The sequence below is a fragment of the Loxodonta africana genome, chromosome 20, assembly GCF_030014295.1.
Source record: "Loxodonta africana isolate mLoxAfr1 chromosome 20, mLoxAfr1.hap2, whole genome shotgun sequence".
Taxonomy (NCBI): Eukaryota; Metazoa; Chordata; class Mammalia; order Proboscidea; family Elephantidae; genus Loxodonta; species Loxodonta africana.
Genome location: NC_087361.1, coordinates 58,095,676 through 58,106,552, shown reverse-complemented (window position 1 = coordinate 58,106,552; position 10,877 = coordinate 58,095,676). Strand labels below are relative to the sequence as shown.

General features: G+C 43.4%; 1 long non-coding RNA gene across 1 annotated transcript; it reads right to left on the bottom strand.

Annotated features, from left to right (window-relative positions):
• Positions 1-237: 237 nt before the first annotated feature.
• Positions 238-4,695, bottom strand: LOC111750718 (uncharacterized). Its single transcript, XR_002785802.2, has 2 exons — positions 1,865-4,695; positions 238-774 (listed from the first exon to the last, which is right to left on the bottom strand). It is a non-coding gene; the product is annotated as an uncharacterized LOC111750718 (long non-coding RNA).
• Positions 4,696-10,877: the final 6,182 nt, after the last annotated feature.

Here is a 10,877-nt window from a genome sequence, read left to right as displayed (position 1 = left end):
ACTTTTTAAAGTACACATTTTAGACTTATTTCTTCCAGATAGAAATGTCAACAAATAAGGAATAATAATCACTGATATGAATGACCACAAGATTCAAACTCCATTTCCCTAAAAGTCCGGCATGATATCCTGGTCTCCACACTTAGAGGAGATCTTGTATGTGTTACATTTATTCGGCAGAAAAGTCTAATTTGGCCATTTGTGTGCATTACAATCCAGTTTACTTTGTGATTGTATCCCAAAGCTAATTTTTTTTTTTTTTTTTTGGTTTAAAACAACAACAACCATTTATTTTATCTCACAGTCGGGAATGGGGAAGGGCTCAGCTGGGAAGGCCTCCTTTGGATTCTGTCATGCAGTGACAGTCGTATGTCAGCCAGGGTTGTTGTCCTTGCAGGCTGCGGTCACAGGGGGATCAGCACGCAAGAAGAAGTGAGGGGAGCTGAGCACCAGCCAGAATCCGGGACGATCACCACTCAGGGCTTCACACATCAGTTCAGCAGATTTCCTTCTTCTTTCTTTTTAATTAATTAAACTTCAGACTTTTTTCGGATTTCACCAGTTTTCGCACTAACGCCCTTTTTCTGTCCCAGGTTCCGATTCAGGATACCACATTGCACTTGGGCAAATGTTATTATTAATTTTTAGGTATTCTTTTCGCGTGAGCACCATGGTCTACCCCCGTACCTTTCCAGGTATCATTGTGGGTTCACCGGAAAAGGGAGGTCCTTCTAATGGCAAGTAAACACACTTCAAAAGGCTAATAATATACATCTGAAAAGGAATTCAATATGTGTGTTGAAAATAAGGGCAGTCACAAAAAAGAAAGTAAAATATTCACTGAATGGAGGGAGGTTTAAAGACACGACTGGAGAAGAAAGACAGGCCAAAGGTAATTCTGGTAGTTTCAGACCAGGCTGAGGACAGAACGGCGAAGTGAACTAACTTCTTATTAATCTTATTTTTATTTTACAGTTCTACAATTTTATTATTTTTGTGCGTTAAGTATTTGTCGTTATTGTTGTTAGGTGCCGTAGAGTCAGTTCTGACTCACTGACCCTCTGTACAAAAGAACACCACCCATCTGTCTGTCGTGCTGTGGTGGCGTATGTGTTGCTGTGATACCGCAAGCTTCGCAGCAGATATTCAAACACCAGCAGGGTCACCCTGGGTGGACAGGTTTCAGCAGAGCTTCCAGACTAAGACAGACCAGGAAGAGGGACCTGGAAGCCTACTTCTGAAAAAATTGGCCAGTGGAAACTTTACCAATAGCATTAAATACAGCTTGGTGAATTAAATGACTACTTCTCAAACAACATAGCTTACTAAGTGCTTTAAGGCATTAAACACTATTTCCAGCTGAGGTTCTTAGAGAATATATATTTTAAGTTCAAAAGAGAACAGTTGTGTTGTCTGTGTTTTTACAGAGCTACGGAGGACTGTGTGTTTGGAAGCTGTCCAGGCAGGGACAGTATCCGAGTTGCCTTACCAATGTCTGCTGCATGGTAGGTGCTTAATATGTGCCGGCTGAGCAAATTCATTAGAAAACAGGAAGTGGAGGGAAGACAAGGATTAGTCATTAGGCTCGAGTAGAGAGAAGATAGGATTTAGGGTGATTTAAATCAAGATTACTGATGCCATTAAAAGCCAACACTGGTGGGGGTGAGTGGGAAGTGGAGGGGGGATTGCATGGATAAGTTTGTATTGCACTAGACTGAGCTCATTTCTACACACGATATTATTGCAAATCAGCCAAAAATTCCACCTCTGGGGAAAATGAATCAGGGAATCCGGGTGTCAACTGGGTAAAGAGAGAGGGCTGAGAATGTCCTGTAACAGAAAGGGACGGGGTTTGAGAACTTACATCTTTGTTTCTGTTGCTTCCACTCTGTTTTTCCCCATCTAGGTGTCTTCCTTTCTTCAGAGATTTTCACCTAAAATGGGGCTGCCAAACAAAAATGACTGGTTAGGTGTTAGAAACACTTCAGAAACTCTTCACAATACTGGGAGGGTGTATGTTTTCTCTCCCTTGATTCTGCTGATCTTTTAGGCCCATTTCTGGCTATTAGCCTGTTAATCTTACTATTATGATCGTTGATGGGAGAATGGCGTTACTCTTTTCAAACCAGAAAGAATTTCTGTTTATATAGAGGGGGAGAAAGAGAGAGAACTGACTCATAAAAAAAGATAAGAAAAAATGAGAACAACCTAATTGAATAGTTTCATCCTGTTCTTCACATATATTTTTTAATTTCTTTTACTGTGTTAAGAATATATACAACTTCTGCCAATTCAACAATTTTTACAAGTATAATTCAGAGACATTGATTATGCTCATCACATTGTACAACCCTCACCACTATCCTTTTCCAAATGGCTCCACCATCGTTAACAGAGGCTCAGTGCCCCCTAAGCTAAGACTCCCCCTTCCCGCTCCCTCCCATCCCTGGTAACCACTAAGAAGCTTTGGTCTCTAGGCACGTAAGTGGGATCATACAATCTGTGTCCTCTGGTGTCTGACGTTTCACTCAGCAGAAAGTTTTCAAGGCACGTCCACCTCGTGGCATGCATCAGGACTTCACTGCTCTTTACGGCAGAGGGCCACCCATTGTATGCGTGTACCACACTCGGTTTATCCAGTTATCTGTTGATGGTCAGATGTATTTTTAGCTGCTACTATTTGATGAGTATCTTTTAAGATATTCTAATTTGGGGTTAATAATTAGTATCAAATGATACTTGTTTCAATTCTAAGTGCTTATCCACTAGAACGGAAACCCTGGTGGCATAGTGGCTAAATGCTTCGGCTGCTAACCAAGGGGGTGGCAGTTTGTATCTACTAGGTGCTCCTTGGAAACTCTGTGGAAGTTCTACTCTGTCCTATAGGGTTGCTATGAGTCGGAATCGACTCGATGGCACTGGGTTTGGTATCCACTAGAACACCCCTCATGGTGGAGCTGGCACTAACTAAGCCTTTGAAGTTACCTGGTTGTTGAGAAACCCAAGTTGTACATGGATGTATACAGAGAGCATTCTTCTGTCAGCCTCTCTCTCCAGCATGCCTCTGTGTCCAGCGCTGTCTCTATTTCTTCCTGCCTCTGTTTATCTCTCTCTCTCTGCTTGTCTTTTTTCTCTCTGTTTGTATTTCTCTCTCCATTTATAGACACACACACAAATACATAAATGCATGAAAAATAGTCCTGTGGGTGAGGAGCCTATTGTAGGAGGTCGGGATGTCTATACTGTTTAGAAAGCTGAAATCTGAGTCCTATAGCTCTGTTTGTCTTCTTTGTCCCCTTATTTCCACATAAAATGAGACTGGAATCTCCTAAATGAAAATCAGCTTGGTATTTGTCACATCTAAATCAAGTGTCTGAACTCATTTCTATCCGCGACTATTTCCCCATTGCACTTCCTGTGTTTGGTAACGCAAACAAGGAGAACATTGTGTCACTGAGCTGGGGACACTCATTACGAAATCCAGGGAGTATTGAAAGCAGGAGGTAATGGGATTATTAATAAAAGGAAAAACAGTGTCTGGGTGCTGCTCCCAGATCTGGAGGACCTGCTAATCTCCAGGTATGAGGTAATTCAGACTCCCTCCTGCATCTGCTGTGTCAAGATTGCCTTACAGTTGGTCTCATGGCTTGTGCAATGTGTAACCAGAATATTAAGCTAGGGCTGAACTAGTCTGAGAGATGTTTGGAGTATGTTGACAGAGTTCTCTTTTCCAATACAAGAAGACAAGGAGTTTATAAAGCTTGCAAACTGAAAAAGGAGATACTCTAACCTGATTTCAAGTCATTTTCTCTGAAACCGCCCTTTTTCCCAAAACAGGTCCTGGCGGCTGTAGTGTGTATTTTCAAGACCTCAAAATGAGCTTGGCGGGAAAAGGTGAAAGAGGCCAAACCAAGGCTTAATGCAACATAGAGTGTCACTTATGGGTACATGTGACACTCGTTACGTGTTGAGTCTGGGCCAGGTCCTTCCAGCTCTGTGGTTGGCTTCAGAATCTAGGGTCATCACTCACACCAAACACCAGCTGCATCTTTCACACTCTGTCTTGTTGTACCAGGGCAGCATGAGGTTTCGATTGCCTTTGTGAAAATGCTCCTCCAGGTTTGTCTTAAAAGGAAAAAAATAGATTTTTTTTTAATAAAGATGATTTGTTGATTTTTTTTTTTTTTTTAACCAGTCATGTTTACAGTTAGGGCCTGCCTAAACATCTTACCTTAAATGGTAAAATTTCTCTAAGGTCCCACAGGCCAGATCGGGAGACCACCAGGTTTTGGACACCCACACAAAAGATGCAGTGGTGTGGGACAGCTGGGTAGAGGTTCTTGACCCTGAAGGCTGCTGGGTCAATGAGAGTCATGAAATTAGCCTCAGGAAGGGGTGGCGGTGGTGTCAGTCACCGTCAAGTTGGCTCTGACTCATGGCAATCCCATGTGTTAGACAACAAAACATTGCTCAGTCCTGCTCCGTCTTCACGATCACAGGTATGCCTGAGTCCACTGTTGAGGCTCTTGTGTAAATCTGTCTCATGGAGGGTTTTCCTCACCTCCTTTGGCCTTTTACTTTGCCAACCATGACATCCTTCACCAGCAATCGGTCTCTCATGTGTCCAAAGTAAGCGAGTTGAAGTCTCACGCAGCGTTATGTGATCTATCGAGTAACCATCGGCTAATTTTTGCAAGTAGGTCACCAGGCCTTTCTTTTGAGGAGGCTCTGGATGGACTGGAACTGCCAACCTTTCAGTCAGCAGGCAAGCAAGTTAACTGTTTATACCACCCAGGGACTCCCATTTTTAGTAGGTGATTAGGTGACGCTGATGCTGCTGGTCCAGGTAACGCACTTCTAGAACCACCATCCTAGAGAAAGTAACTCAGTCTTTCTGTTCTTGGGTTTTCTTCTTTGTATGATGAGAATAGTGATAGAGCCGAGCTCACAGGGTAATCTTGAAGATGAAATAAAACAAGTAGAAGCCTTACAACACGATGTGGCCTATTGTACGCGCTCACTAAGTATTAGCTGTTGTTGACCATAACAGTGATTGAAAGTTTTGTCCCTCAGACCGTTCTATGTATATGGGCGTAAACAGCTTTATTTTGGCAAGACCCGTACCAAATATACTATTCAATACTACTACCCATCAGTACTGGGAGTGGTGACTTATGTGTAGCACGTGACAAAATGCTACACTTTCAGTGTTTGTTTGTTTTTAATAAAAAGCACTTTACTATTGTAAAACTTCCTTGGAAGTCAGAGGCCCTTGAGAGCTAAGGAAATACATCTGAGAACTCTATGGACCTTCTCACCACAAAAATGCTTACATGCTCACCTACACACGGGACTGTATTCACTCAGTGATGGCTTTGGATGTTCAGGTGGAGGACCACGGATAAGAGAGAGATGCCTGCATCCGAGGAGCCTGGGGCCGTGCAAGAGCCAGTCAGCTGTGCCTTTTCTTCGTTATCTTTTATCATTTAAATGAAGAAAAATGATTTCCCTTCTCTCTGATGTTTACTTCCAAGTGGAGCAGAAGAAGAACCTGCTCTGTGGTCTACCGCCCTGCAGCCCAGCACCAGCTTTGGGCCATTCAGGCAGCCGCTAGAACATTGGTCCCACCATCTGTCTGTCAGTCTGTCGTACTGTGGTGGCTTGCATGTTGCTGATGCTGGAAGCTGTGCCGCTGCTATTTCAAATACCAGGATCACCTCAGTGGACAGGTTTCAGTGAAGCTTCCAGACTAAGACAGATGAGGAACAAAGGCCTGGTGATCTACTCCCAAAAATCAGTCAGTGAAAACCTGATGGATCATAGCAGAATATTGCTCAACATAGTGCTGGAAAATGAACCCCCAAGTTGGAAAGAACTCACAATACACAGTGGCCACATCAATGGACTTGAGCATACCAACAAACATGAAGATGGCGAAGAACCAGGCAACGTTTCATTTTGTTGTACATGGTGTTACCGTGAGTCAGTGAGTAGGAGTCGACGTGATGGCAACTAACAACAACAACAGAACCTTGGGCAGTGCTGACTCCTAAGGGGCTGACTTCTTCCCTACAACGAAGGTCTGCAGTAAGTAATGTCTGACCCCTTCTGGGATGGCGGTGGCAATTACTACCTGAGAAGATCAAAACATGGCACTGGGGGCACAGATGGTTTACACTTGGCTAGGAGCCCTGGTGGTGCAGTGGTTAAGTGCTTGGCTGCTAACTGAAAGGTCGGAGGTTTGAACCCACCAGCCGTTCCATGGGAGAAAGATGTGGCAGCCTGCTTCCGTATACTAACCTAAAAGTTAGCAGTTGGAACCATCCAGGGCTGCTGTGGAAAACAGGCCTAGTGATCTACTTCTGTAAAGATTACAGTCAAGAAAACTCCACAGAGCAGTTCTACTCTGTAACCCCTGGGCTTTGAGCAAGGTTCTTCTCTGTACCCCAAGTTCTTAATCCGTAGAATAAGGATAATAAATGGCTATCTCATTGGACTGTTGTGAGGATTAAATAAGAAAATGCACACATACAGTTCAGTGGTAATAAATTGTGGCTTCTATTACGATCAAGTCATTATTAGGTGGTCTTTCTTAAATGGAAGATATCTAAAACGAACTTTTGGGAAACCATGGACCAAAGTTAAATTATGACCCATACTGTGATCAAAGGGGGGTTCCCTACGTGTTATATCAGCAGACTCTCAACACTCTCATGCTTCGAAAGAACCTTGAGTGTTAAATCCGGCTCTCTCCTCCAACCCTTGGGATTCAGAGTCAACTGGCCTGGCATGCTCCCAGATGATTCTAATGAGCAGCAAGTTTTAGGGCCACTGCTTGGGAGAACCCACAAGCAGGGAGAGTGGAGCTGTCCTTTGACAGAAGCCAGGTCTGCGTCTCGGATCGTGGCAGTACCTTGAGTGAACTTGGTGTATGGGTGAGATCCAGACTAAAATATTTACACACACACGTATATGTGCACAGAACTGAGAACTTCATCTCATACAACATGAAAAAAGGTTAAGTTGATCTGTAATTTTTTAGAGGCAAGCATTTCCAAGTAACCATCCCAGCCATAAAAGTGAGGCCAATATAAGGCCTAATGTGTCAATGGAGAAAAATTGGCTACAAATTATATACTCACGTAACTGAATAATTTGACTGATTAGGCAAGGTTAGTTTGCAGTTTCCATTAAATGCTGAAAGTTGTCAACCAAATACAATGACCTTTGTTTTGCCATGATTGATGTGGAACTCCTGTTTCTGAGCGTAATGACCCAACAGGTTCAATGACTTCTTAAGGGTGGCTTTGTTCCTAACAATGAAGCTGAAGGGTCAAAGTTGGAGAATGTGTGTATTCTTGTTGGCTATGCTGTATCAAATTAGATATGTATTAGGGGGGTTATTGCTTATGGAGTGCTGAAGTTCAGATTATGGCGATGTAAAAATCCCACTGATTAAGGGTAGAGTTGCACAGCAGATTAATATAATTGCTGTCAATAAGTTGCACACCTGTAAATTGGCAGAAAAGTTGTGTGATAGGTGTATTTACAACAAGGACCAAAAAAAAAAAGTAGCTGCTGAGGCTGCTCATGTGTAACCAAACACCTCATGGGATTCGGTTCCTTTGTTTGGAAGTTCAGGGTCATGGCTTCACGGGACATCCCAGTTAACTGGCCTAATAATGTGTTTAGTGCTTCAGCTCCACCTCTCAGTTCCTTGCTTTGGGCTTGGTGTCGTAAAACCTTGCAAGCCACCATCCAGGGCACAACAATTGGTCTCTAATCACCTGGAGCAACAGAGGAAGAAGGAGAGTCAGGAAGAGGAGGAGGATATAGAATGTGTGGCTAATTGCCTCCATGGGCACCTGCCTCTTTTGCCATGAGACCAGAAAGAGCTGGATGGTGCCTGGCTACCATTACTGAACATTTTGATCAAAATTCTTTAGAGGAATCCTGATCAAAAAAGGTGAAATGCACAACAGAATTTCAAATTCTCATGGAATCCATATTTTCTGCAGGTGTGGAAGCTGGAGGAACCCCCGAAACTATTGCCCTGAGATACTCTTTAAACCTTGAACCAAAAATATACGCTAAAGTCTTCTTAAAACCAAACAATAGCTTAGCTTAACTAGTCATGAAAGTCTGCCTTGAGCATTGGGCTCTTTTAAGATCTATCTGTATGAGATCAACTTGACAATAGCAACCCAAAATTTTTTTTTTTTTATATGGGATCAAATTGACAATAGCAACCCAAAATATTAGCTAGGACATTTAGGGCATAGTGTGTTTATGTTAATGGGGGAGGAACAACTCAGAAATGGAGGGTGAGAATGGCTGCACAACTTGAAGAATGTAATCCATGTCACTGAATTGTACACAGAAACTGTTGCATTCATGTATGATCTGCTGTGTATACTCTTAACAACAAAATAAAATAAAACGAATTATAAAAAAAAATAAATGTGTTAAATATGTTGTCTTTCCCAATGGTACATGACTAATTTCTAGAACTTAATCTGTCAAATAATGGCTCCATTCTGCTATAAATTTAGCAATAGTATTAAAGTACAGGCTTTGGGGCAACATCAGAAGCCTAAAGTGGCTACCAGATTATATACATGAGTCATAAAGCGGCAAGAGCTCAGGGGATGCATACTTGTAACAAGTCAAACCTCTTTTCTACCTTTGTTTACAAGGATGAGACAGCATACAGCACAGTCACCAGAGAGTTAACATTTTGCTCTAACATAAAAGTATTATTCCCTAAAGTTCACTATTCAAGAAATGTGTCTCGTCATGGGCTCGGAAGAAATATGTAAAGACCAGACGTAAGAAAGGAAGTTGATGTAAACAAAATGCGTATCTCTTAAGTACAGAAATATGAAAATATTTCCTAGAATATCTTTATTATCATGGTAAAAGGGAGACTTATTTTCACATTAACGGCAATTTTGATTCACTGATAATAATAGTAAGTACCATTGTGCCTGGGGACAGTGGTGCTTCAGTGGTAGAGTTCTTGCCTTCCATGCAGGAGACTTGGGTTCAAATCCTGGTCAATGCACCTGAAGTGCAGCCACTACCCATCTGTCGGTGGAGGCTTGTGTGTTGCACTAATGCTGAACAGGTTTCAGTGGAGCTTCCAGACTAAGAAAGACTAGGAAGAAAGGCCTGGTGATCTACTTCTGGAAAATTAGCCAGTAAAAACCCTGTGGATCACAATGGTCCTCTATGCAACCTATCATGGGGATGGGGCCGGACTGGGCAGCATTTTGTTCTCTCGTGCATGTGTGACAGAGTAGAACTGTTCCATAGGGATTTCTTGGCTGTAATCTTTATGGAAACAAATCACCAAGCCTTTCTTCCATAGAACTTCTGGGTGGGTTTCAACTGCCAACCTTTTGGTGAGCAGCTGATTGCAAACCACTTGCACCACAATAAGTGGATTTTGGTTTTTTCCTCTTTTTATGCAACTATTCCTCGAGAAGTGGCCAAGAGGAAACAATTTCCCACCCCAATTTCCTGTGGTTAAACTTTTCATCAAGCCTGACAGTCAGGACTCTTCAATCAAGACTGCTAAAGAATTCTTGCACCCAGCAAAGCATGGGGTGCTGTCCAAGAGGTGTGAGGCATCCTGGAGGTCAGGATGCAGGAGACACGTGTGACTCCTGCTCATCTGGGATGTGGCTGCTCATCAGGGAAGTGGCTGAGGAAGGAGGGCGGTTGGTCCTTAGGCTCAGGCTCCAGGAGCTCAGGAGTTAACATACGTCCACTCACAGAGTCAGTGCCTGGCCCAGGCTGTGTGAAGGCTGAATGAGAAAAAACAGACTGGTGCCATGTTTTCTCAAACCCAGGTCTCTTTAGACATAGGGGCTAAAGGCTGTTGTCCCTTAAATGTTGGTTTGCCATGATTCTGTCCTTTGACCTCCATTCTTTTCATTCTATGTACCTCTCCTGGGTGATTTCATCCCATTCATGACTTCATCTCCCCTTGAAACTCTTTAAGCCTTTCCTCCATCTGAGGCCCAGGGAGTGGATGTTCCTCAGTCACCTTCACTCAGCTCGTCTAGAGCAGACTTCACTGCAATCACCCTGTGCCTTCATCTCCCAGACCCATTGACTCCACTCACACCACCCTGCTGCAGGGCCTTTGCATGTGCCATCTGAGAGTGTTTGCTTCCAGATGTCCTCAGATGCAACCTGCACACAAGCCCTTTCTGACTACCCTCCTCGTAGTGGAGTGTCACTGTCCCAGTCCTCAGCACTCCTGCTCCAGCCTCTGCTTTGCCTTCTTCTGTTCCATAGAACAGTAGCCTAAACAATGCCCAGATAAATCAGATCCTGTCTCTGAAACCTGTAAATATTAACATGATACTGCAAAGACCTTGCGCTTACCTTACATACCAGTTGCTGTCAACTCCGGCTTATGGTGACTCCATCTGTGTCACAGTAGAACTATGCTCCCTAGGGTTTTCAGTGGCTAATTTTTTGGAAGTAGATCATCAGGCATTTTTTCCAAGGTGCCTCTGGGTGGACTCAAATTCCCAACCTTTGGATTAGCAGTAAGCTTGTAGACTGTTAGCACCATCCAGGGACTCCAGAGACCTTGCAAATATGTTTAAATTAAGGCTCTTGAGATGAGATTACCCTGGATTACCTGGGTGGGCCCTAAACGCCGTCAAAAGTGTCCTCATAAGACGGAAGGAGGAGGAGGCTTCACACACAAAGAAGCGAACAAGACCATGTAACCACAGAGGCAACTACGAGAACACTGCAGCCACAAGGCAAGGAATGCCAGCAGCCACCAGAATCTGGAAGAGGGCAAGGAACCGGTTGTGCCCTAAAGCCTTTGCAAGGAGGCTGGCCCTGCCAACACC